The 27,554-nt window shown below is 49.9% G+C and overlaps 1 protein-coding gene across 1 annotated transcript in view; it reads left to right on the plus strand.

Annotated features, from left to right (window-relative positions):
* The first annotated feature begins 2,103 nt into the window (after positions 1-2,103).
* Gsn (gelsolin) overlaps positions 2,104-27,554 on the plus strand; it is a 53,574-nt gene continuing 28,123 nt past the window's right edge. The window contains exons 1-2 of the mRNA XM_046451448.2: positions 2,104-2,184; positions 13,783-13,855. The gene's annotated coding sequence lies outside the window, so the exon portion shown is untranslated. The remainder of the gene's footprint in view (positions 2,185-13,782; positions 13,856-27,554) is intronic.

Below are 27,554 nucleotides of genomic sequence, written 5' to 3' on the forward strand. Positions count from 1 at the left end.
CAGGCTGGGATATATCCTGACCGACCATGAAACATGTGTGTTAATGCACAAAGCAAAGCACTGGGAACCTGCTTGGCCCTCCTAAATGAGTAGAGGTTATCATCACCATTGTCATCCTTTGGTGATAGCCTGTGCCTATGTGCCTTTCCAGCCACCAAATGGAGAAATCACAGGGTTATGGGTGTGTAAGTTCCTCTGCTCTCTTGGTCTCAATTTCCCCATCTCTAAAATGAGGTCGGATCAGATACTCCACAATTTTTTCTCCTGATTTGATATCAATTCCTGATTTGATATTTTCCAGCTCTACAAAAGTACAGATTCAGTGGTCCACCTCCCATAGGCTCAGAGAATTTTCTGGGTTTGGAAACGCCATGTTAGATAATTCCAGGGTATGTGTGTGGCGGAGCTTGTGATCAAAGAGCTCAGAGCCAAGCAGCCTGTGTTTCTGCCTTCCTCCTCCACGACTCCAAGTGAGCCACAGAGAGCCTCTGGAAAAATCAGAGTGGCAGGGAGGGTGTGAGCCTCTCTGGGGGTAGACACCCTGCTTCAGTACTCAGAGAAAGTAGAACTGGGTAGTTGCTCAAGCCATCAAGGATGGCAGAGTGTGACGTAAGACATTGAGCAAAGGAACCGGATCAAGGATTCTTGCACAGAGGACCAGATTGCACAGTATCCAGAGAGCTACTTAACCCACTGTGGCTTGGCCTCATCATCTGAAAAATGCACGTGGTAACACAAACCCTGAGAGGCAGGCAGGGGTGGGGAGAATGACAGTTGATAACCAGCAGAAAGCCTGGAGCCTGATGTGAAGCATCAGAGAAGTGGTGGCTGTGATCTCTGCTGTTGTACAAAGAGAGTTGTGCAGGAGGAAGAGCCAGAAGGGATTCCCCAGGCCCTGCGGCTTCCCTGGCTGCTTCTCAATGGAAAAACCAGGAAGGAAGTTCTGTACTTTTTCTTTCTCTGCCATTTGAACACCAACAGCCTTTCCTGCTCTGATCTCTGGCACCCAGCAGTTATTGACTCTGGTGCATTTTGTCTTGCATTACAGGGAGTTTTACTCTGGTCAAACATGGGGCTGCTGCCAGCAACTAGACTGGGAATGGACACCTTGCCATCTGGTCCAGTCCTCTGTTTGGTACATGAGTTATCCCAAATTGGAGTCAAGTAGCACCTGCAAAAGACCAGGGAACTCATGTTTGTACCAGGACTTTTGAGAGAGTGTCCTATGCCCTGCTCCATTATATATGGCTGTTTCTCAAATGCATGTTTGATACTATTGTGATAAATAAGCTCATTTGTTTGTTTAAAAGTGAACTTGCACTCATCTCTCTGGCCAGTGTGGATTTTCTCAATTGCCTAAGATAGTAGGCACCATCACACTACTGAGCACATTCATTTATGGAGAACACTGTACTCAGTCTTTCTCCCACTGAGTCTTCCCACTGCTCCATGAAGAGGCAAGTAACTGTGCCCATTATGCAAATGAGTAAACCAAGACTTAGGTATGTTAAGTCAGTTGTCCAGAGTTCCAGAACAGGCAGATGCCAAGGGTTCCAACTCTGAACTTCTGACTCCAAAGCCCCAGCTGACTGTTCTCATTTTAGGCCAGAGACACACTTGGCGTTTCTGGGTTCTTCATTCTGGATGAAGCTGGGAACGACTCTCCTTTATTCCTTTCCGTGGGTCTATCTGCTTTTGTCACATGTCCTCTACTTTTGTGGGGAGCCCATTTCACCAAAGTGGGCCCTGGGCTGAAATCTGCCGCCGCTGGTCCTAGCTCACCCTACTGAGCTCTTGGGCCGCAGCCCAGTTCCAGAGCAACTGTCTGTCCACCCCAACCCCTAGACTCCTTCAGACTCCCGCCATAAATTCCTGGCCTCAGTTTCCTCCCAAGCAGGGAGCTTGCTGCCTTCAAGCGGGGCACAGTGAGGGGTTTCATAAAGTGAAACAGCGCGCTGGACGAACGCCCGCCGGGATCCAGCGTCTCCAACCTCCCTGCTGCCCACGGGCGGGGCTGATGCTCCTCCGCCCACCGCTGCCGGCCTGGCCGCCCCGCCCCTAGGGCGGCTCCCGCCCGCGCCCTGCCCACCGGCCGCTCACCCCGCAGCGCCCCCGCCCAGCCGCCCGGAACCAGCTGAGCGCAGCTGGACCCAGCAGCCGCCGTCGCCAGCTCCTCGGTAGCAGGTAGGGGTGACCGCTGAGGCGTCGGAGGCCGCGGGATGATCTCCCTCCTCTCCCTCCTCTCCAGCTCCCAGCTTGTGCGCGCCTGCAGCTCGACCCGGCCTCCGGGCATCGCTGGAGAGGGCTTCCTTGCCCCCTTTGGGGGTCTTCCAGGGGACCCGGGAATGTAGTCCCGGGGCTGGGCAGGAGCGGGGAGTTGGGGGTGGGCAGACCTCCACTCACAGGCTCCGCTGCGCTGCTAACCTTGCCTCACCCCCGCGGGTGGGGGAACTGGGCCGGGGTCGCCCTCGCACTTGGGGTGTTGGACCGAGAAGGCAGGTGAGTGCCTGCCGGCGGTCTGGGCGGTGGCTTCGCAGAGGTGTCTGCGCAGCGGTTCCTCCACTCCTGGGTAACACCTTTGTCTGCTCTCCCGGGCGATGGGGAGCCTCCACCTCCTCCTTCTTTCTGGGACCAGGACTGTTAGAAAGTTCTTCCTTGTATGGGGCTGAAATCTGCATGCGTCTGTTACCTGTAGGCACTGTCTCCTCCCGGGCTCTGCAGGGTGCGTTACCTTGCCCCACGCCCGCGCGAACTCCTTTCAGAGTTGAAGACAGTGATTGGAACCCCTTCTCGCAGAGCTCCCATCTCTTCTCAGGTCCACCCTCCCCACGACCTAAGTAAACCACCTTCCCTCTGTCCTGTGCATGCTAGCTAGCTGCCCTAGGCAGGGCCCAGGGAGAGCCCCAATCCAGGGAAGTCTGAGGACTGGGGTGTGGGTGCGGAGACGTTGGCTCTGCTCAGACATCCATTCCCTATGCTGCCCTCGCAGAGCAGAGAGGGCATCTTTAAAACGCCCAGCCCTCATCCCTGGCTGTCCCCACGATAGAGCTACGTGGAAGGCGGGGCCTCAGGGGAGGTGCCTCTCTCGCTTTTGTTTGGCTTTTAGTACTTTTCAAAGACTTATTAATCCTGTGTGTCCTGTTCTCCCAGGACCACATTTCTGACCAGGGCACGAGGACCTTTTGCCCTTTGCCCTTTATACTGACCATAGCTCCTTGGAGACTCACCCCCATCCCCATTCCACAGTGAGGAAACTCTAGGGCCGAGTTCATGGGGCTGTTAGTCACATAGCAGCCAGGCCAGGACCCAGTTCCTACCTGCCCTTTGCTGACTCCTGGCTGGTGGGACTTTCGACTCTTTCCCTGGTATTCCATTCACTGAAGGACCCAGTCCACTCCCGACATACCCTTGGGGTGCTGGCTGATGTTTCTTGGGGGATATTAAGGGTAAGTGGCTTGGGACAGAGGAGGATGGGAAGAGGCACAGTTGGTATCCAGTTTCTTTGAAGCTGCATTTTCCTCTCCTGGAGCCCCCCCCCCCCACTTATAAATGCCAAGGGAAATTGTAAGCAGCTGGGGCAGCTTGGTTTGGCACTTGGGTGAGTTACATAGCAGCAAAGGTTTCCATGTGAACCAGGAAAGGGAACTTTACTCCAGAATTTTCCATAGTCTTGTTATTATGGACTAATATGAACCCCAGGGGAGCAGGACTATTAGCCTGTCATGGCATTTCCTTCCTTTTCTCCTACCCCATTGTAGTACCCTTCTGGGGCCCAGGAACCATCCTCAAGGTACTTCCCATCTATAGTGGTTGGTACAGCTGTGCCATACTGAAATCAGTTTTAGGTTGTGAGAGGGGTGACTAATTCTGGGGGAACCAGATCTCAGAAGTGAGTAATTATTTATCAGGAAAAAAAAAATGGATCCTAGGGAAAGCTATTCTAAGAAGCAGGGACAGTTTATGCAAAGGCACTGAGGTTTTCTGAACAATCCTCATGGCTATAATGGCAGGTGGGAGGAATGGTGGAGTGGTGGAGTTGGGATTGTAAATGAAGATGGAGCTGAATTATAAACTAAGGACTTGGACTTAATTCTGAAGACAGTGAGGAACTGAGAAAGGTTTCAAAGAGAGCAGTGATAAATACTGTCATTAATCTGGTGGCTGATATATGGGGTGCAGTGGAAGGTGCTGAATGGGAGGCAGGGAGACCTATAGGAGGTTATCCCTGGTCCAGGTGAAAGGGCAGGCAGGTCTGAACTAGAGCCGAGCCTGAGGGATTGAGCAGAGTGGCAGATTCTGAAAGCCCAGCTAAAGGTCTCAGAAGCTGCCACGATTTCATCTAAGAAAAGACAGCAACTGGAGAAAGCAAACCAGGTAAAGCTGCTTCATTATTTTCAGTATGGTTGTTTTGTTCCTCTTTGTTAGTTTTAAAACAAGAATTTTTTTTTTTTTAAGATTTAAAAATAGAGAAGAGTTCACACGCAATTTTGTCCCTCCAAACCCTCTTCCTCCCCAGAGGTGGCCACTGGTTAACAGTGGTGTGTGCACTTCACTGAACTGTTTGTTACAAGCAAGAGCTGTTGACCAGAGGTCTTCAAGATTCTTAGCCATGCAGGGCCAGTGGTCACCCCTCCCTACTCCACGAGGGCAGTTTGGGTCCTTCATGACATGTGTCCAGGTCATAGAGATGACTTCTGGTGATACACTCTTTTTTTTTTTTTTTTTTCAAGATATGTTTACAACCTGTGTCTGCAGTTTCTGAGTGTGGATTTGCTTACTAGAGACCACCTGCTTGAGGGAAGTTAGAAGCACTGGCTTAGGAGTACAGCTGCAGTCTTAGTTCTTCTGGGTGACCTTGGGTTCCTCATCTGTAAAATAGAAGGCTTTTGGTCTGCATGATCATGATCATCATTGTCATCAAAAGTTACCTTTTAATATACCACATACTGGAATATTGATTATTTCATGGATTCCTCATAACTGTTCCTCTGGGGCAGATAAGAATGATTCCGTTTTACAGATGAGGAAACTGAGGTTTCCAGAAGATATATAACGTGCCTCAGTTGTGTGGCTATTTAAGGAGATGGTATCAGGATTCCAGAAGTCTGACTACAGAGCTGTAGCTGTTAATTACTGCACAAAATGTTCTCCCACAGTTTCTGTCTAGTCTGAGCACTGTAAGAGGTGTGGATGTGTGTGTGTGTGTGTGTGTGGGGGGGTGTCTGCTATGGCTGTTAGGAGGGATAGACTTAGTGGCTCAGCACAAAGCGGAGAGGCCTGGAGGGGCCCTCTTATTTATCAACTCCTCCTTTTCTTTACCATCAACAGGGCCCCTGAGTTTAGGCAGTCTCTTGCATATTTCAGGAAATCCAGGCTCCTAGACACAGACTTTGACGGACAAGGTCATTTGGTGAAATGGGAGCCCAGCATAGACTGGTCCCCTCTTTTCACTATTTGAGCCCTTGTTGTGGAAATCTATCTAAAGAAGCCAGGGAAAGTGGGTCCCCTTGTGCACCCTGGTTATTCCCTGAGGAAGTGTGGGCTAAAGCAGAGAAAAGCAGGTCCCAGGAGTTAGGCGATTTTGGGGGGAGGGAAAGAAAGAGAGCAGTGTTTAGGCAGCTGAGGGATGTTAAGTAAAAATATCTCCTGCCTTTCAGTGAGCCAGTGTGTGTCATATTTCAGCTTGATGTGGTTTGTGAAGTTGGAGACCACAGGAAGCTCAATTCTTGCTCTGACCAGCTTCCCCTCCCCCGTCCCCACTATAGGCCTGTTCCCCCCTGCCCTGTCCAGGACCACATCAGCAATTAAGGGAGGGCAGAGAATAGCAATGGGCGTGGTGGACAAGGCTAAGCTGCTGGAGGCCTGGGCTTGGGTCCTGGCTTTGCCACTGACAGTGCTTGGTGACTTGAACTGTTGTATGCCTTTCTCTGGGCCCCAGACTCCATTCCACACTACGGCTGGACAGCATGATGTCAGGTTTTCAGTGCTGATGGCCTCCAAGTCAAAAGGCTTTGTGTTCAGCGCAGGAGCATGACATCTACATGTCTGAGAGCACAAAATGAGCTCACAGAAGTCATGCACCTAAGTTCAGCTGCTCTTGAGTTTGGCCTTTTGGGGTTCAATTGAGGGCCCTCATTTTGCAGACAGGAAATTGAGGCCTAAGATTCATTTGCATACCCTTCTTCTAATAACAAGCAATGATAATGATGCCACTGTACAGAGATGTTAGCTGTGTGTGTTACTTTTTGCTTTCTCTGTGTTTTTGGGGTTTTTTTGGCTTTGTTTTGGAACCAGAGATTAAACTCGGGGATGCTCCACCACTGAGCCACATCCCCAGCCCTATTTTGTATTTTATTTACAGACAGGGTCTCATGAGTTGTTTATGCCTCGCTGCTGCGGAGACTGGCTTTGAACTCATGATCCTCCTGCCTCAGCCTCCCAAGCTGCTTGGATTACAGACATGCACCACTGCACCCAGCTGCTTTCACTGTTTTTTGACAGTCTTATGAAGGAAGAGGACTCCACTTTATAGATGAGAAAACTGAGGCTCTGCCTAGAGAAATGAAATAACCTTTTTTTCTTTGAGCCTCACAATATCCCTGAGGTTGTCATGAGGTGATATATTTTGCTGATGAGGAGAACTGAGGCCCAGAGCTGTGAGCTCCCTTGCCCAGGGGTCACCTGGACAGCAAGGTTCCTTCCCAGGCCCTCCTGCTTCCCCTTGTGCTGGCTTTGTTTTTTCTGCATCACAGGGCACCTCTGCCTCTCTTGTATTCAGTACTTGGATTAAGGAATAAGAACAGTTTTTTCCTGGGCTGTGAAGTGTCCCTGACACCCATTCGTCCTAGAGGGATTCAGAAAGAATTTGAGCCATGGAGCCATGTAGGGAACTCTGAGGAAGGACCAGGCCAGGAGGAGTGGCTTCATTTATTCTTCTGAGCTAATTAAACAAATAGTTTTTTTTTTTTTTGTTTGTTTTTTTACTTTCTAATTTCAACAAATATATCATCTGGGTCAGGCTTATTTGCCAAACAAGGTGTGTGTGTATATATATATATATATATATATATATATATATATATATATATTCCATATATGTGAGCCTTCAGGGTGGGGCTGGGCCCGGCTTCAGTGGCTGTGGCTGGGCTGGGCTGGGCTCTCGTTGGCACTCTGTAAATACTGTTTAAATTTGGGGAGTGGCTTAGTGACATTGGTGGCATATGTATTTTTCTCTTTCCTCCTCCATGAACCTTTATCCCCCTTATAATAAATGCTTCTGATGGAAAATTTAGAGGAAAACATATTTTAAAAAATAAGAACTGACTGTAATTCTACCAAGCAGAAGCAATCACTGCTAACATTTGGGTACATTTTCTTCCTGATATTTTCAGTGCCTTCGTTTTGATGCCATGTAAAATTGTGGTCATACTGCTTTTATAATTTTCTATCCTGGCTTTTTGGGGTTTTGAAAGTCTACTATATTTAAGTAGTATAAATGCATATTTAGTTTATTTCACTCGGAATAGATGAGGGGATTAAAATGAAACGATGCATTTTATTAAATTTTTGTTTTGTTTTGTTTTTTGACAGTGCTTAGAATCAAACCCAGGCCCTCAAGCAGGCTGGGCAACTGCTAAACTCCATCCCAGCCTTACTGTTTTAAATTATGAAAGTGATTCATGCGCATAAGACTTTTCATCACTCTCTAACATGCCATCTTTGATGTGCATATGCCATGTTTACTTGATAATCCTCTATTATTAAATATTTAGGCTGTTTACAAACACTAGTGTAATGAACACCCTGGGGCATAAGTTTTTGTATCTTCACAAAGGTATCTGCACAGTCCAGTGGCAGGAAAGGCTAAAGAGTTAAGATTCCAGGCTGAGAGCAGAGAGAACTTTGTTCTGCTTCCAATTTCTGCTTTGCACTTGCAATAAGACCTTGAGCAAGTCACGTCTCTGTGCTTTGGTTTCCTCATCTGTAGAGTTAGGATTTCAACACTGAGTTCATAGGAATTTTAAAAATGCTTAACATGGTGCTTGACAAGTGCGGTCCTTCAGGTACTAGGAGTTTCTATTCTCTCATTTGATTCAGAACTGCCTTAGGAAAGGGCAGGGACGGGTAGGTCATTCCCTTCTATGGATCAGCTCATGTGTTCTTGGCTTCATGAGTTCGGTTGGGTTGAAGAGTGCTATTTAAGAGGTAGACTTTTGTGGGCTACCCTGTGGCCCTAGCCCCATGCCACTCTTCCCCAGGGTATCTCTGTTTCTCTTACAAAGCATATTCCAGTTCCAATGACTGCCTTCTTTCTAGAATATTCTTTCAGAAGTAGGATCTATCAGCCCAGCTTTTTTAGCAGTGTTTAAAAAGACCATAACATTCATGGTTGTATAGAGTTCAGCATTAGGGCTTCATCTCAGAGCTTTTCAGAAATGTGGGATCTCAGGCTCTGCCTTAGAGTTGCCGTATTTAGCAAGTTAAACACACACAGGATGCTAAATTAGAATTTCAGATAAAAATGAATAATTGTTTAAGCACAGTATCCTTCCTGCAATATTTAGGACATACTTCTACCAGAAACTTTCACTGTGTATCCAAAATTCAAGTTTAAGTGGGCGTCCTGTATTTTATCTGGCAACCCCATCTATTCTGGGCCTACTGAATTCAAATCTGCATTTTCACAAGATCCCCATGGGATTCATGGGCAAATTCAAGTGTGAGAAACATTTCACCAGGGCCCCTGCCATCAAAGTTCAGGGGGGAGTTTTTTGGTAATGAATGCGTTTGTAAAAGAGAATGCCCTATTTGTAAGGAGACTGACTGATCATTCACAAATCAATCATTTGTACACATCTACATTGTATTTGTTTGTTTTTCTGTTTTTGTTTTGTAGTGGGTTTTGCAGTGCTGGGGATTGGGCCCAGGGCCTTTCATGTGCTAGGCAAACACTCTATCCCTGAGCTGTATCCCCAGCCCTTAGGCTTTTTAAATAGAGGGTCCTTGCACATTGTCAGATGAAGGGAAAAATTCTTTGGTGAGAGGCCCAGGCCTCTTTCAAGGCCTTAGTTTCCTTGTCTATAAAATGGACCACATCCTAAGCATCCCTGCCAGTGCTCAGGCCAGGTCACTCCTCTGCTTCCACACTTATAACTGAAGGACTGGACTTTGTATTCCCAACTCCAGAAACTTCGGTATGTCTGTGGCCACTCTGGGCAGAGGACACTTCTCCTGACTCAAAACAGATTCTTTCCAGACTCCCCTTTAAAGCTGGCTCTTAGGAATCAGGAATTGCCTGGCTGCATCTCATGGACCTCATGGACCCGATGTTCATGCCCCAAGACAGCAAGTGTGTTTTCCAAAGCACACAGCAAGCTGTCTGACTGCTGTTCTGCCACTTGTGAGATTTCAAAAATACTCACCTAAACCAAAATGCCCTGGGAGGATCAAGGAACTTGGCCATGGTCATGCCCCTAGTTTGTCTGGGCTGTGTGGTCTTGGGTAAGTCATTTCCCTCTCTGACCTGTCCCCCACCTTCCAATCCATGAACTGGGAATGGCACCTTCTCTTGTTCTACCAGGGTCTACTTCTCCACCTGTCTAGGGTCTGATTGGAGCTTTCATGCCTCCTAGTGTGGGTGTGAGATCAGTGACCTAACACTAGGACATGAAAAATGTCTCAGGCCCCTTCTCCCCTCAGACTAATTAACCCATAACTATGAGTTTCTAGAATCTGGACAATCTTTGAAATGTTTACTACTTAGTTGCAAAGTGAGGCAGGGCCCTCTTTAGCAGAGAGTGACTCAGTAGGAAGCCATCTGAAGGGGGAGGATACGCCAGAGGGCTTAGCGTTTGGCTTAGATAAATGTTTCCACCAGAAGGTTTTGTGCTTAAGATCATAAACATTATTCTCTGAGTATCTGTGAATGCAAACTCTAGCTCCTGGAGAGGCCCCAGTCTGTTTCTGTCCCTGAGCTAAGAATGATTTTTATATTTTAAAAGAGCTATTTTAAAAAAACAAAAAAGAAATGGGGAAGAATATGCAGCACAGGTTAAGGAGGTATGCAAAGACTTAAGTAGGTATGCCTAGCCCTCTGCAGAGGAGGTTTGCCAACCCGCATCTAGAGCAACCAAAACTTTGTGTTTTTCTCTAGTGAGCAATAGGCCTAGCCTTACAGTTGACATTTAGTAAGACCAAGGATAGGGGAGGCAGCCTGGTTTGGTGGGAACTGTCTAAACATCTTAGCTGTGTAACTCTAAGTCTTTGTATTTGCTTTGCCAAAGGAGAACAATATTATCTACCTGGTAGAGTTATCGGGAGGCTGAATCATGGCGACTATGGAGTTTAACACTTGGTGTACAGAAAGTGATAACTGCTTGTCGGGGGTGGTAGTTTTAATCCTTTTGGCGTTACTGAACATCCGACACCTGAAAGTCCTCCCAATGAATTGGGGGTGGTCCCGTAGGATGAAAAAAGGCTCTATCCCAGCCTCCCCCACTCCACCCCAGCTTCCCCTACTCCACCCTTTAGCCACCCAAAGTTCTGCAGCAGCTTGCACATTTTGACTAATGAAGCAGACTGAATTGGGGAGGGGGGCTCTAAATTTAGGAGCAACTTCCTCATGCTGAGAATGAAGTGAAGGGTTGCACTCCCAACCCTGGGAGCACAGATCGCCTGCCCACTGTCTGTCCTGCGTGGGCCAGCTAAATCTTCCTATGTGCATTTCCTGCCTTTTGCCCCTCTTTGGCCAACTGAGTCTGCACATGTGTGTCACCTGACTTTCATTTCTACAATTTGTAACTTCTTCTATGGGAGTAGGGATAGGCGACCTAGCTGCGTCTCCCCAGTTTGGTCAAACTGCATAAGGTTCACTATTCATTTTTCCATCTTTGCTTATTTCTGGGATCTGGGCAGGGTCCCTGGGCAAGGCTGCTGGTAATGCTAGGGGTGCACTCTGTCCCCTGGGCTGGCCTTCACACCGGTGGACGGCTCTGACGCAGAATATGCCCCTCACCTTGTGCTGGGAGTTATAATTCAGCCAATAGGCACTGAGTGAGCACCCGCTGGGGTTATGAGTACTGAAAAGAAACCTCTGTCTTTTCTGGCCCTGGTGGGAGCTTGTGGGCGGTGGACTAGAGTCAATGGTTTGTGGACCTTGTTTTTAAGTTGCTGTAGCCTCAAGGTCCAAAATGGAAAACAGACCCACTTAGAGTTGGTTAGCTGGGCTCATTGTAAACCCAGCCAAGTTTGAAAACCAGGCCTCCTGCTGTCCTGATCTTGGGGAGAATGAGGTGCTTTTCTTGCCCATAGATGGCAGCATCTGTACTCTCAGCAGGCTCTGTGGGAGTGCGTGTGGACACACGTGTTATGCGTGTGTGCTAGCATATGATTTTCTGTTTTCTTCCTTTAGTAAATCTGGAGCTGTGGTGGCCTTGGCCCAAGGCCAGGCTCTGGGATATATGAGCGGCTGACGTGGAAAAACCATTCCAGTGCAGTGTGACAGGGAAGACCTGGGGGCGGTGGGGACTCAGGGGAAACAGTCTGTCTAAGGGTTGTGTGGAGGAGTCAAGGGACAGAGTGCAGTCGTGTCTGGCTGGAGCCTGGCGGGGTGCAAGTGGAAGACAGGAACCGGTGAGAGCTGAGGCTCCAGGGGTGGGCGGGGGCAGATCATGAAAGGTGATCGAAAAGTATGTTAAGGGTCTTGCCCTTTGTCTGGGGGCCTTACAGGAGCCATGGCAGAGTCTGTGCAGAGAAGCAACTTGGTCTGGGCCTGCTTTGAAGAGGTGGCATTGTTGGGGAAATAGAGGAGGCAGGAGGACCAGTTGGGGTGACTGCAGCCATCCAAGTGAGAGGAGATGGTGCATGGACCAAGATGCTGGTGTCAGGGGTGGGGCGGAGGGGACAGTGAGAGCAGCGAGTGGAGGAGGGCGATCCCTGGCATCTGGCTGGTCCCTTGTGTGTTTGATGGATGGTGGTGATGTTTGCTGAGAGGGCGACTCTGGGGTAGAGGGGGCACAGAGCAGGTGGCCCGTGGGAGCATAGGCAGCACCTTGGGTGAGCATGAGCATGGGATTTGGGGTGTGTAGCAGAGAAGGGGGCTGGATTTGAAAAGTTCCATCTCACCCAGAGTTGACAGAGTGTGAAAGGTCATTTGTCTCTCTGCAGGAATGACCAAACTCAACTTTACTTTAACCTATCCCTTGGAACCGGGAAGTTTCTCCAGGACTCTCTGAGAAAGGCCATTTAACCGCAGGTCCAGGGCCCAGATAAACATCTGACCTCTGGCCTCCTAGGTTTTGGGTACCTTGATTCCAGGTCCACTGCTGTCCACTTGTGTCATTAAAAATGCAGAGACTGTCAGCAATGCCTGGGCCATTTACCATCAGCCTGAGAACAGGGCTTATTGTGTCCTAATCCCAGGCACTTGCAGAGCCCTCCTCATTGGGATCTTGGACTCTCCCTTTGGCTTGGAGAAGCTGGTTTGGGCAGAGAATTCTTCCAGTGTGGGCAGGATGGGCTTGCTCACCTGCTCCCCTTATGTAGATAGATGACCCTGGGTGCTAGGCATAATGGTGCACGCCTGTAATCCCAGCAACTCTGGAGGCTGAGGCAGGAGAATTGTAAAAAGTTTTTTTTGAAAAGGATTGAGGACATAGCTCAGTGGAAGAGGCACGTGTGCACGCACACACACACACACACACACACACACACACGAGAACTCTGGGTAGTGAGGAAGGGCAAAACTCCAAGTTGTACCCCCTGGTCCTGCCGTGCGCCAGGTCCTATTGTGGGCTCAAGCCTCAGCGGTGCAGCAGACAGAGCCCTTGCCTCCAGGAGCTCGTGGCCTGTGGGAGACTAAGACCATCACCAGATGGTGACGGTGCAGTCTTGCGCAGTCGTGGAGCAGCAGAACAATAATAGAGCATTCTGTAGGTGGAAATGTCACGTGTAACAGATTAGGTCCCCAAACTGCTCACATCCAGGATGAAAAAGACAATTTATAGGAAAAGATTTAGGAATTAAATGACTAATAAGTAAAGAGTAAATGTATGCAAAACCCTTGACTTTTTTGTGTATTGTTTAATCCTCAGGATGTCTTCATGAGGTAGGTTTTAATATTATCCTGCTTGTGGGGCTCAGTGGTCGAGTACCCCTGAGTTCAATCCCCAGTAATGTGTGTGTGTGTGTGTGTGTGTGTATAACCCCCTTGAACAGAGACTCAGAGAAGTGCTGTGGCTTGCTTGGTTACACAGATGAGGGGCCAGTTGGTGTAACTCTAGAGTTATACAGTCCTTAGGATGGCTGAATCCACACAATAGGGCTGCCTTAAATGCTCAAGGAATTTTGGGCTGGATGAATAGAAGCATGTATCTCGGGTGATGGAGGCGAGAGTCCTGTCCACCCTGCATGTCTGAATGTCTAATTCTAGGTCTTGTGCTGTCAGTAGGGATGGGGTTCATCTGGAGCATGTTGGGAAATGGAGTGAGGGAACTGGGTACCCTTGTGTTGGGAAGAGCTAAAGGAAAGAGGATACGCAACTTGACTTGGGGGTCAAGAATCACTATTTTCAAGTGACCAAGGAGCCGTTGGGAACCAGGGGGACGGAAGAGTTCTGGGTGACCCCAGAAGGTAGCACTGAGGCCAGGCCAGCAGGTGCAAGTTATGAGGGGTTTTAGTGCAGCCTAGGGACAATTCTTTTGTTGGCAGCCTTGACGGGAACTGAGTGCCCGGTGGCTGCTAGAGGTGAAGTGTGTGCTGAGGTTCTTGGCCCTTTGTTTTCAGGTGCTGCTGACTCCCCTGGTCCTGTTCCTCACTCTGCCCTTGGAGCAGCTCTTCTCCCTGCACGGCCTGGAAGGTAGGTGCAGCATGGCAGACGCCCATCGTCCTCCTGAGCCCAGCCCTGGCTGCCCAGGGGAGTCTGGAGGGACTCCAGGGGGAAGCAGCCTCTGGTGGCCATAGTGGATCCAAAGAGAGTCCCGGGTTTTCCTCCTAAGGCTCAGAGCATGCCTCTAGGTTACCTCCTTTGCTCCTCTTGGTCCTCAAGAGGGGGCCAGGTGACCCTGCAGGAAGAGGCAAGGACCCGGCTGGGTGCCCCTAGGCCTGGCTCCCCCCTGACTGTGCTGCTCCCTGGCAGCGTGAAGTGACTTTCCTTCTCAAGGCTCAGAGAGCTCTTCTGTGGAAGGTCAATTCCCTGTGAGGAAGAAGGACGGGAATTCTGCCCGGAGACTTTGGAGAGGCCTGGGGTGTGGTCCCAGGTCCCTGACTGGTTGACCTTGGGAGCAGCACCTGAGAGTGAGTCACGGGTGTGGATGAGTCATTCCCGCTGGTGGCTGGCAGGGTGGGGCCACCTGACTCTCAGATTCCCAGGTGAGCTGAGGTGGGTGGGGCGCAGAGGTGAGGGCGGAGTCCCAGCGTGGGCCTCAGTTTCTCTGCCCACGAGTTGAGCACCTCCGTCCCCCCTCCCCACCACCTATCAAGATTGTCCTGAGGACAAAATAAGCTCCAAGATGCCAGAGGGCTTTGCAAGGTGTGAAACAGGAAGCAACACTTCCGGGGCCACAACCTTCTGCTTCTGACAACGGAAGAGAAGGAATTCTGATTAGCAGTTGAGGGGAGCGCCTGGAGCACCTGCCAGATCATGCTGTCACTCTCGGTGGCCAGAAGGAGGAAGGGATGAGTGCAGATGGCTTGCTTGTCCCTGCAGCCACTGTCTTTCTCTCCCAGAGCCTAGGTCCCCAGCCCTTTTTATGTTTTATTTAGAAACAGGATCTCACTAAATTATTTAGGGCCTTGCCAAGTTCCTGAGGCTGGCTTTGAACCTGCGATCCTCCTGCCTCAGCCTCCCAAGCTGCTCGAAGGCCGCATGCACCCCCACGCTGGGCTGAAAATGCCTTTTGATGGTCTCCAGGGTTCTTTGACCTCAAAGCCAGGGATTCCTAGAGGGACCCGTGGGCCCAGAAAGGGGCCTTGTCCTACTTCAGGTGCCCAAGGACCATGTCTCAGTTCTGATGCTCCTGCTTTGACACCCCCAAAAGCTGAACTGCCTCAAAGTCGTCTGCTGATAAAGAGTGTTCTAGTCTGCGCATGCTTTTGGTAATGATGTCTTCTGCCTGCCCCAGAAGGCCCAGCCTGTCACCTGACAGCTTTGCCTGTTCACCCTGTCAGTCCTCTGTCCCCTGCAGTGTACCCACCTCACAGTCTCCAGGAATGTTGGTTCAACTAGGAGACCCCAGTGACCTCCTGGTCAAACCCTTAGGTCTCCTTTTCTGCATCTCTGGCGCATGTCTAATTCCTCCTTCTAGAACTCCTTCCTCTTTGCTCCTGGGATGCTGTGCTATTATTTTATTCCCCAATTTCTCTGATCTTAGTTGGGGTCCTGTTTTACTGCCTCAAATGTTCCCCAGGATTCTGACCACTTCTTGTCTTGAGTTGCATAAATAGATCCATTCATGCATTCATTCACTTATTTATTTATTTCTGAACCTGACAGATATTTAGGGCCTTAGCTGGGTGTTGATACCACAGATTTGTTCTCTGTTCAGCTGTGAAGGAAATGATGGGGAAAGGGTGGGGTCTTGTCTTGATGGGTCAGGAAGCCTCCCGTGGAAAACCCAACCCCTGAGGAGGGAGCAGGAGGCGGTGGGGTGAGCATGGATGATGGAAGGATTCCTCTGGCAGAGCAAATGGCTGGGGAGGCTCAGAGGCAGGGGAATGCTCAGGAACTAAAAGAAGGGAGGGAGGTCTGCCAGGGAAGGGGCCATGGTGGCAGAGGAGCGAGGGACCTGGAACAACCACGTTATTGGGCCCTGGAGTCTGGGTTTTATGCTAGGCACCAGGAACCGCTGGAATTTTTTAAGGGAGGCAGTGACTTGCCCGAATCTCATTAGTAGAACCCCTGAAAGAGACACTAGGAGGACCCTCCGAAGCCCTGGGGCTGTAATTTTTGGTTCTTCCACACTGGGGTGTCCTGATGCTACACCATGATATGAGGCTTGGCCTTGGGCAGTCCTGGGAGTGAGCACTTTTCCAGGATTTTCTTGGCTCTTCTGTTTTTTCACACAGAGGCCAAACTTCACCGACTTGGACGGGGAGCTGAGTCACCATTCCCTTGCCCTGGAGAGCCGCTCTCGTCCCAGGGGGAGACAGTGGTGGCTAATGCCCAGAGTGCATTTCGGCTGCCAAGGGGCCCAGGGAACCAGCAAGGGCTTCTCCTCCTCTTGAGATAAGGAATGGGCTAAAAAGGGGAGTTGAGCACTCTGGGAAGAGGGTTGTGTTTGCCACCTGGAGGAGCCCCTGTGCTTGGGGACTAGTGATCAGCATTTGGGAGTTGAGGTGGGAAGTGGCAAAAGGGGACATGGAAAGCAGGGTTGGGAGAGGCCTTGGATGTTTAGCCCTGACCCTCAGGGCACCACAGAGCCATGGAACAACCTGATCAGTGGATTTCAGAGCAGTCAATCACAGCAGGCAGAGGGGAGGGTGGATCGACAAGGATGGTGTGGGAAGCCGGTTGGCAAGAACAGTGTCACTGGGGGAACGTTGTCACCCATCTTCACTACACACACAGAAAGATCTTCCATTCCCCTTTCTGTTCCTTGCCCTTGATGGGTTTTGCCCCCATTGACCTGCCTGAGCTGACCAGAGCTAGGCCACTGCAGCTGGTCTCAGGGGCAAATAGGTCTGAGCATGACCAGGGCTTGCTATGTGTCCCTGAACACTTTCCGAGTCCCTCTCAGACTCAATTTCCTCATCCGTTCAATGGGGCAATGAGGTCGTTGAGATCTAAGTAATGGGAAAAGTGGGGTCCTTCGCAGTGCTCGGTGCATGGGATGGCATCTTCATCTTATGGCTGAGGAATCTGGGGTCCAGAGAGGGACAGTGGCACATCCAAGGTCACTTCCGTGGAGGCCTCAAATCTGATCATTTATTGCAATTCCAATTTTTCAAATGGTGATCATTTAAATATTCCCAGGTCAACTAGGGGAGAAAATAAAACAGGCATCTGAGGGGCAGGGGTTGTCCCCAAACAGTTCCAGGGAGCATCCTGGATAGAAGGACCGGAGGGCATTACATCCAGCCTCCCTAGTTCACCTGTGGGGACGCCGAGGCCCAGGGAGAGGTAGTGACTGGCAGCCAGGGTGGGGGTCGGGGAAGGCGGAGGTGGAGGCAGAGCTCAGTGGTGTGTAGTAGGCAGTGGGGCTCTTCGCACGGCCTCAGGCTTAAGAAAGTGAACCGCAGCATGAACAATGGTTTCCCGAGGAAGTTTTGGTTTTTCACTGTGTGGAGGAGAAAGGCTGTTTTGGGAACTGCATGCCCGTGAGGTCTGTGGAGTCCGGCTTGGCACAGCTATTTCCGACTAAGCCCTAGGATCCTATTTATAGGCCAGTGTGAATAAGTTGGCTCTGTCAGAAGGCCAGCTTCCCTCTGCCCAGCCCCGCCATGACTGAGGAGGAAACCCTCAGGGACAATTGTGACCCATGGGTAAGTAGCAAGTGATCTGAAGTGCTCAGAGGAGGGGCTCCTGGGAGCCTGCGGGGAGCCACACTTTTGATTTCTGGTTCAGCCACCAGCAAGGATGAAACCTGTTCCCATCCTGTTCTCCTTCTGCTTTCAAAGTCCCCAGCGTCTCACACCTGGCTGGCCGGGTCCCCTGGTGGTGCATCCTTCAAGGCTCTACTTCAGTGTTTCCTTTTCGTGGCTCCATCTGGTGTGGGTTCCCTTCTTTGTGCTCCTGCTGCTCACAGCCACTTGAGTGGCTCCCTGTCTTCCCGTGTGTGCTCCCCAGGGGGCCTGGGAGTCCTGAGATGAGGCCTGACACTGAGGAAGAAAGAAAGGAGAAACACCTTTGTGACCGAGCACCTGTCATGGCTGCTCACCTTGTGTGTCTGATGGCACCTGATCTGCATGCCCTTCCGTACGAGGCACTTTTTACAGGTGTGCAGGAGAAAGAGTCAGGCTCAGAGTCAAATGTTCCTGGATGCAAGCTGTGCTCTGCACTTTTTTGTTGCCTTTGGCTGAACTTCTTTGAGCCTCAGTTTTCCTATCTATAAAACGGGATGATGTCACCATGGGTTTGGGGGAGGGTTCAGCCTGACAATGCATATGAATTATTATGGAGGCGTCTGGTCCATAATGAACTTCTGTGTGAGGTAAGAGATCTTATTTCCAGGTGGGGAAAAAAGGCTCTAAGTTGGGGAGCTCCTTATCTAGGGCCCCACATGGGTTAGTGGCCAAGAGGAGAGATCATGTCTGGGAAGTCTGGGCCTCCTACTCCACCCTGTGTTCTCTCTCCCCGCCTTTCTTGGCCCCTTGGGCCTATTATGTTCCCCAGATCAGGGAAGCTTTGTTTGGGATTGTTTTTCCTAAGAACTTTCCTCTGTGGTGCCACAAGATGACTCAGAGCCCTGAGTCACAGGAGGATGAGGGCAGGGGGAGGCGTGGGAGGGAGGTGGAGGGAAAGGAGAGATGGGAAAAGGAAGGGGCCCCAATTCTAGTCCTGGCTCTCTCTTTGCCTGATTATGTGAGCCTGCTGAGTTCCCTCTCTCCTGGCCTTGGTTTCCCCAAGTATGAGAAACCCCAGATTCCTGGACCCAGCCCAGATCTACAGACCCAGAGGCTAGGGCTGGGTCAGGGCATCTGTAGTCTTCCTGAGCTCCCTAGGGATTCCCCTGCACACCTGGTCTGCAGAGGTGTTGGGATCCACCGGCTGGTGTAATGCTGCAGGGAGCTCCCAGCTGTGCCTCCAAGTGGTAGCTCATGGGATGCTTACTTCTCTTGCCAAGGGCTTGGGCACAATGGTACACCAGAAGGCCAGTGGCTTTTCTTTTTCTTTTTCTTTTTTTTATTAAAAAAACAGCATTCTTGATATACACTTTACCTAATTTATTGAAGTAAATTTACATGCATATAATCCACCCATTTTCATGAATTCAATGATTTTGAGTACATTGACAGAGTTATGCAACCATCTTCATATCAAGCTTAAGAACATTTTCATTATCCCCAAAACACTCTTCATGCCTGCCTGCAGTCCGCCCCACCGGGCCCTGGGCTGACCACTAATCTGCTTTCTGTCTCTTTGAATGCCCAGCCCCCTTGTCCTCTCCCAGTGTCACCCTTTCTGGTTCTTTGACTTTGTGCAAAGTTTTGCTCTGCTCTGAACCTTGGATTTCTCCTTATCGAGAGAGGGGATAATCACACCCTCTTTGCAGAAGATTGCTTGAATGTCACCAATGTGCACAGAGTGTCTCAGGCTCAGTAAGAACTGGGCACGTGGGAGCCTGGTGCTCAGCACACAGGACATCTGTTAACAGTCCGAGCCCACATTTTAAAGTACTAACTTTGTGTCAGGCCCTGGGCTAAGCACCTTAAATGCATTATCTATTTTAATCCCTGGGACAATCTTATTAGATGAGTGTTCATATCATTTCCATTTTATAGCTGAAGAAACTGAGGCACTGAGGAATAGCTTTTGCAAAGTCAGGTTGGTGATGACAGCTGGGAATCTTTCCCACTTAATTGCTACACTGCTTACCTGCCCTTCTCCTCCAACTTTGAATGTGAACCATGGAGCAAGGACCTCAATGCATAGATTCAGGACAAGATTGATGACATGTACTCCAAGGGATAGGATCTGGACGTGGGCATGGGATTGGAAAGATGGTACAAGTGCAGGGTATGTCACACGACAGACATGACGTGGTACATGAAGCATGACTGGGGCTTACATGCTGTGGGCTGCAGCCTCCAGGTAGATACCCAGGATGATGTGTGGGGGACACAGACCTAGTGTGTGGCACAGTCACATGGAATATGTGACGCTGGGCCCAATACAATGTATATGATACAGAGAAGGGGTCACAAGAGTATAGGACTTGAGATAGGGCAACCATGCAGGCTCCAAGGCAACGGTGGGACCCTTTTTCATCTGGGATCCTCCAGCATGTCAGAGCCTGGGGCCCCTGAGGGTGGTGGCAGGAGCCATTTTTCTCCTCCTCACAAAGGCCTGCCTGTTTTCTTCCCTCCTCCCCCCCTGTCTCTTTGGATGCCAAAGAGTCGGAGTGTCCCAGAGGAGTGGTGGGACCAGAGTACCCCCGCCCCCGCCTGACTAGCTCAGAGAGGGGTCAGGGAGTGGGGCCAAGTCCACACTCAAGAGGGGCCTGCCAGGCCCCCAGATCCCCTCTCAGAGCCCGCCAGCCAGCATTGGCTGAGCTGGGTGTTGGAGCCCGGTAATTTTCCTCTAAGCCCTGCTCCCCTCCTAGCTGCCGCTGCTGGCTCACAACTTGTCTGCATTCCAGGGCTTAGGGGAGAGCGTGCTGTCGAGATCCAGGAAGCAAATGGCTAACAGCTGCTGTGGAAGCGGTAGCAGTGCAGGGGAGGAGGCTGTTGTTTAAAAAAAATTTATTTTAGTTGAGATGAACACAATAATTTATTTTATTTATTTATTTTTATATGCAGTGCTGAGGATCGAACCCAGGGCCTCACACATGCTAAGCAAGCGCACTACTGCTGAGCCACAGTCCCAGCCCAAGGCATACATTTCTTGATTCCTCCTAGCACCTGGAACTCAGGACCAAAATGAGTCTTATCTGCACAAGAGTCCCACTAGCCTGAGAAGACTGAGGCTCAGAGAGGCAAAGAGCTTGTCTAAGCTCATGCAGAGAGGCAGAGCCATGGCTAGCCCCCAGGGCGCCTGCAGGCAGGAAACTGAGGTCATACAGAGACCAGGTTAGATGGCACAGAGGATGTTGGTGGTGGTCAGTGGGCAAGGAGTTTTTAAGGGCACGTGGGCACCAGATCATAAAGGGCCAAGCCTAGGAGTTCTGACTCCTCCTCTTGAGCAGGGAATAACACAACTTGAAGGGACAAGGGGCTGAGTGGGGAGAGAATTCAGGCCAGTGAGGAAGCTGGTACAGTGATCTCAGGACACTGAGCTTGTATAGTGGCTAGTGTGGGAGTCTAGGGGCTGGGTGTCAGGGAGGGACAGAGAGTGCAGTTGAGTATCTCTGCTGTCGTCTCAGCCCTATTTACTGTCCTCATGGGATGATCCTGGTTGGGACCTGCCTCCAAGTGTCCCAGAGCATTCTAGAATTAGCCTACAGAAGGAGAGGGTCAAGCATCTGTGGGATGATAGATGATTGGCAGGTACCTGGTTGGAGGTGAGGCCCCAGAGCACCTGGGAGAGAAGGCAACACACATTCCTGGAGCCTTTCTTTCTGTCTGTGTAGTGTTTTGAGAGGAGGGACAGCGTTCCAGTGTTGTGCCTCAGTTTAAGTTAAAAGTTTGAAAAATACTTTTATAAAAACCTATTAGAATTTTAAAAGGATTAGTAAGAATAAAAATATCTTTGAGCGTTTGATATTGTAGCTCAAAGTTTGAGATAAATTTCAGACTCTAATGATGCTACAGTGTTTGGATGCTGCAGTATTTTTCTTTAAAAATAAATTTTACTATGTATATTTAAAGAATATAACACGGTGGTATATGATGTATGTAAGTAGTGAATCAAATGCACAATCTATTGCTTCACATCTTTACCCATTATTTGTATCCATTTTGTGATGAGGACAGTTAAAATCTCACTTAGCCAGGATCCCAAATACAGTTCAATTTGATTGCTGTGCTTAGCTCCTACACTTCTTTATCCCACACATCTGCTACTTTGTATCCTCTGGGCTTCCTTGTCTCATTGGAGTTTTTCTGTAACCAGTTTTTACTGGTATTAAGGACCAGTAAACCTGTTAGATGATCTGACCAGTCCTTGTATGTGTGTGTGTGTGTGGTGCTGGGGATTGAACCCAGGGCCTTGTGCATGCAAGGCAAGCACTCTACCAGCTGAGCTATATCACCAGCTCTGTCTGACCAGGCTTTACCTGAGGACACTAAAAGCTCAGAGAGGTTGAGTGCCTTGCCCAGCTAGTGGTTGTCAGGGCTGGGATCCTCCGGTGGAGCAGAAAGGTTAAGTTCAGAGAGGAGGGGTGTCATAAGGAGACACAGGGAGGGGGAGGGGAATGAGTGGCAAGGCTGCCTCTCCTGAAACGATCTTCCATCCCTGGTACCAGCCCAACCCCAGTTCTCCAGTCCTGGGTTGGAACGTCCCAGCCCTCCTCTGCTTTAGAGGCAGACTCAGGTGGTCCAGGATAGGTGTGGGGACAATAGAGCTGAGGCTTGCAGGGTGTGGACAGGTGCAGGGTGGTCATCTTTGGATGTCAGGGTTACCGAGCACTTACTGAATGCCAAGCACAATGTCAGTGGCTCCTTCCATCCTACCAGACACCTCACAGGCTAGGAATCATTATGCCTTTTACACAAGTGTTGCAGAAGGAGCCTCTTGCCTGTGTCTCCTGGTGGTAGATTTGGGTTCTTTTCAAGTTTATCCCTGGACATGGCTTGGTATTCCCTTGATGGGAAGATCATTCAGCCTTCACGCTCTTGGTCATTCTCGTGTCTCCACCTCACGGAGACTCAGCACGGGCTCCTGGATTCTGGTCTCCGCCTTTCCCCTCCGTTTATCGGCTTTTGTTCTTCTCAGGGAGTTCTGCTTGCAGGTACAAAGTGACACCCAAACAGTGGGCTGGAGCTTCCTCCCAGAGCCAAGCACTAAGGGAATCTGAGCTGTGTGGGGCCCGAGGACAGAGAAGGGCTTCATCTGGAGCCCACGACAGGAGGACGTGGCACCATCACATGATGGCACACACCCTTCTTTCCACCAGCATGGCGGCTGGCCCTGGTGGATCCCAGTGAAGGATGAACTTGATCCCCAGACAGGCAGGAGGGGACTGAGGGCGGGGGCCTTCAGGTACAATATTATTGGCTTTTTGCTTTTTCTCTCAACATCCTTGAATCCCAGAGTCCCAAGGTCCTTAGAGATAGTCTGTTTTGCTTGTCACTTGAGTTCTCTTGGCTGGGTCACCATTTAGCATCTCATTACCTCTGAGGAGAGAGAAGGGAATCATTATTTTTTTCCGGTTTTTTAAAAAAATTGTGATAAAATACACACACCATAAAATTGATCACCTTAACCACTTCAAAGTGAATGGTTTGGTGGTATTGAAGACATTGATAGTGTGTAACCATCACCCCCATTCGTCTTCAGAACTCTTCCTCTTGTGGATCTGAAACTCTGTCCCGCTCCCGCAGCCTCTGACAGCCATCAGTCTACTTTCTGCCCCTGAATTTTGACTACTCTGAGTTCCTCATATAAGCATTTGTCTTCTTGTGAATGGCTTATGTCATTTAGCATAATGTCCTCAAGGTTTGTTCACTGGGCAGAATTCCCTTCCGTGTTAAGGCTGAGTGACATTCTGTGGTAGAGAGGTGTATTTTGCTTATTTATTCATTCACCCACGGACACTTGGCTTGCTTCCATGTTTGAGCTCTTGTGAATGATCCTGCTATAAACACAGATACGCAGGTCTCTTTGAGACCTTGCTGTTGGAAATCAGCATCTTTGAACATCTATTTTATGAAAGGCATGGTCCTAGGCTCTTTCACATTTATGGTCTCATTTTGTCCTCCCAACTATCATTCAAAAAAGGCATTTTTTACTCATATTTTAAACATAAGGAAATCAAGTCTCAGAGAGAGAGAAACTCACCCAAGTGCACCGCCTAACAATAATAGCAGCTTTCTTTACACAAGCTTAATCTGCAGCAAGCCCTGTGCTAAGCCCCAAACATATTTTACCTTATTACGTTCTCACAATAATCCTAGGAAGAAGGCATTTGCAGATGAGGAAATCGAAGGTCAGAGAACCAAAGTGACTTCTCAAAGCCACTCAGTTGCTCAGAGCTGCTCTGGTAGACCAGAACTTAAACCCAGGTGTTTCTGGGTTAGCATAATCACAAACACAAGGCTACTCCCTTTGTTTTTCTCCGTCTTTGAAAGTCCTTCTCCTGTGTAGCTGCCTCCCCTGGCTTCTCCTGCTCCTTCTGGCTCTGGTGGGGCACCATGGACCCTGCCTTCTCCAGCAGATTTGTGGACAGGTTGTGTGTCCCCCCCCCCACCACCGTCTTCTGCTGGTTCTGCACTCACACTATCCGCCTCTGGACCTCTCTGTCCTGCTGCTGGTATTTGTGCCAGTGGTGGTGGACTAGGACATAGTTATATATATAGTTTCTATATATATAGCTGTTGATGGATCTTTATTTTATTCATTTATTTATATGTGGTGCTGTGAATTAAACCCAGGGCCTCATACATGCTAGGCAAGTGCTCTACCACTGAGCCACAACCCCAGCCCCTAGGACACAGTTGTTTGCAGCCATTTGTAGCCCCTGCTGCTGGCCTGACAAGTCTCCCAGGGTCAGCTCCTCCCCCAGAGCAGGGGAGATTGACTGCCAAAATGGGTCCTGGCAAAAAGAGGGCCAGGCTCACACCCATGGCCAAATCTGACTGCTTACAAGACACAAGGTTAGGAAGTGGCTGGGTCAGGCCCTTTCCAAATGTCCTGTCCTGGCTCTCAGCACTAGGTGGGGTTGGATCCGGAAGCTGGGAAAGGGCCAGAGGCTTCAGTCCCTGGGATAGTTGTCCTCCCGGAGAAGGCTTCAGCCCAGCCCACTGGCCATCTTCCCAATATCTGTCCACACCCAGAACAGCTTGGCCAAGGCAGACACCCAGCTGGCCTGTTAGGGAGCCCTGTCACATGCAGACCAGGCTTTGGCTCTGACCTGGTTGTCAAAGAGACCTGAGTTCTAAATTTCTGCCAGGCTCTTGCTTTCTGGCTCTGAGACATCATCCTCTTGTTCTTGGTATGATTGTCCACAAAGACAGGAGGGACTTATGACCATATTTGCTAAGAAGCCCTGCTCAGTGCTGTGCCCTCCAGCAGGCTGTGCCCATTCCCCAGACAGCCTTGTAGCTTGATGCACTATCCCTATTTACAGATGAGTGACCTGAGGCTCACAGAGGGAAAGAACTTGCTCCAGGTCACACAGCCCAGACCTCAGCCTAAGTCCCGCTGTGGAATCTGTAACCTTTCTCTTCCCCCAGTCTGCTGCTCTCCTCAGTGCACATGGGCTGAACTCAGGCCTCTGGGAGAACTCCTGCTGTGTGTCAGGCCTTGGGCACTCTCCTTGCTGCACGGGCTCAATACCATTCTCCCCATTTTATAGTTGGGGAAACTGAGGCCTCAACTACAGGGGGCCTAGTCTGCTAGATTCTAAAACCTGTGTTCTTTCAAGTCCACAGGGCTCGCCAGAATTTGTTGAGGCCCTGTCCAGTTTCACTGGGTTTCATAACTGGCTTCTCTGTTTACTGACCATTGTCCTTGTAAGCAAGATCCCACGCCAGAGGGGTGGGTGCACCCAGGAGGTCCAGAGAGATGAGCCAAAAGCAAATGAGCTCCAAGAGAGGGCTTCCCATGAATGGCTGTGTGCCTGGGGAATCGAGAACATCCGAGTTTGGGGTGAAGAGAAAAGAACAGGGTGGTGTCCTCCAGGCTTGGCCAAGGCCTTTTGTGCATTGTGGCCAGGGGTGGAGGTGAGGGTGAGGCACCTCTTCTGGTGTCTGGGAGCTGTCCTGGGAGGCCCACAGAGACACAGAGAGTGGCCTGCGGGTGTCGAGGGAAGAAGGTCCTGGAGCTGGTTGTGGGGGTCCTGGGTCCAGCTGTGGGGAAGGAAGGCCTGCCAGAGAAACATGGCTATACCACTCCATGCTATAGCAAAGCCATCTGCTATTTGTGTGGCACTGAGGAGGACCCAGGAACAGCCAAACTCAGAGGTCAGGGGATCTCCAACAAAGAGCAGGGACTAGGCCTGGGGATCTTTCTGGGTATGCTTTTGTCCCAGGTACTGAAACTGTGACAGGAGAGCTGGAGGGCTTTCTTGGTGCCTCCTGTCCTGGTCTGGGAGGTGTGGCAGAGTCAGTGGCCCCACATGCTCCTGGTTGCCAGCTTGACTTGGGCTTGACTTGGCTTGACTTGGATTTGACTTGTTTAGCAACTGCACCCTTTCTGCATAGAGCCCTGCCGCTCCCTGCTCGGGCCAGGTGTTTCCAGGGACTCCTGCTTCATCCCCCAAGACAGAGCTGGCTCTGGAGCAAGTCAGACATGTGTGTGGATCTCAGCAATGCCTCCTTCCAGCCAAGTGACTCTGGCCAAGTGACTATCCTTCCCTGAGTCTCAGTTGCCCCAGCTGGGCCCAGAGGTGAAACAGTGTGCTGTTATGAATGCCTCCTCCCTCAAATCAGGGGCTCTGGACTGTCTGATTCAGAAGACCTGTAGAGGCAACCTGGCCCAGTGTCCCCATCTTAAAGATGGGGGTAAGAGAGGCTTAGAGACATGCAGGCTCTGGGTATGACTGCACAGCCAGTACCTGGGAATGAATAGTGTGGCTAGAAAAGAGGTGTAGAGGGGGGACATTGGACCTACTCTGTCTTTTGCATATGGAGATGCTGAGGCACAGAGAGGACTTGTCCAAAGTCACCCGGAAGTCAATGGCAGAGCGAGCCCTAGCAAACTCCATGAATTCAGGCAGGAAGCAGAGTAAGACAGTGTTGCCCCAGCAAAGCCACCACTTCTCCATGCCCAATAGTGAGGGTTTCCAGGCTCTGGGGTCCCAGGGAGCAGGGACAGGGGCTTGGTGTCCAGCTATCTAGGGATTAGAGCCAGACCCCACAGCTATATGGCAGGCAAAGTGTAGGGCCTTTGTGATCATTAACTTGGGGCAAGTGACCCTGGGTTGGTGGTCCATGACCCCTGGGATCTAGGCCAAGCCATAGCAGCTCTCTGTTAATCACCAACTGGGCAGGTTCAGGCCATACTGCTCCAGAGGGGGTTATTCAACTGGGCCAGCTGCTGGCTTGGGTTCACTCTGGGGGCTGGGAAAACAAGGACGTTTTTCTTTCCCGTTTGTTTGGATTTCCAAATTGTCTAATGAACAAGTATTGCTTTAAATATATTTTAAAAGGTATTGTTCTTCATACACTAAAAAACAAACAAACCCATATTGGATATATATACTTGTAACATTTCAAACCCCCCAGCAATGCTTTTACAATTTTTTCAGTAAGTGTCTTGAGGTAGAATCACATATATAACAGTTCACTCACTGTGCGCATAGAGTTCTGTGATTTTTAGTTTAATCAGTTGTGGACTCATCACCGTAATTCAGTATTAGAACATTTTCATCACCCTAACGAGTTCCCTTTGCCAACTGTAGTGGATCTGGGCACTTCCTGCAGCTGCAGGCAGCCCTGGCAATGTCCAAGAAGGAAATCTCCCCTTCATTCCTTACAAGCAAACTGCCTTGACAGGTTAGCGTTTACTGGTTTCTTAATGGTGCATGAAAGACAGAAAGGAAGGAAGGAGGGAAGAAAGAAAGAAAGGAAACAGTCGAACAATAACAACAAAAAGCTCACAAGGAGGAGAGGAGCACACTCTAGTCATTGTTAGTCAGTTTGCTTTTTGCACCTGGAGATCTCTCTGCTTATTGAGTGCCTACTATGTGCCAGGCACAATTTGATCTAGTTCATTCTTTTTTCTGCATAGTGGTCCATTGTACAGCAGCTCCATCATTTATTTAACCAGGACATTTGGGTCTTTTCCAGTTTTCTTCAGA

This window comes from Marmota monax, unplaced genomic scaffold (genome assembly GCF_021218885.2).
Source record: "Marmota monax isolate L192 unplaced genomic scaffold, Marmota_monax_Labrador192_F-V1.1 WCK01_AAM20220418_F8-fsc00020, whole genome shotgun sequence".
Taxonomy (NCBI): Eukaryota; Metazoa; Chordata; class Mammalia; order Rodentia; family Sciuridae; genus Marmota; species Marmota monax.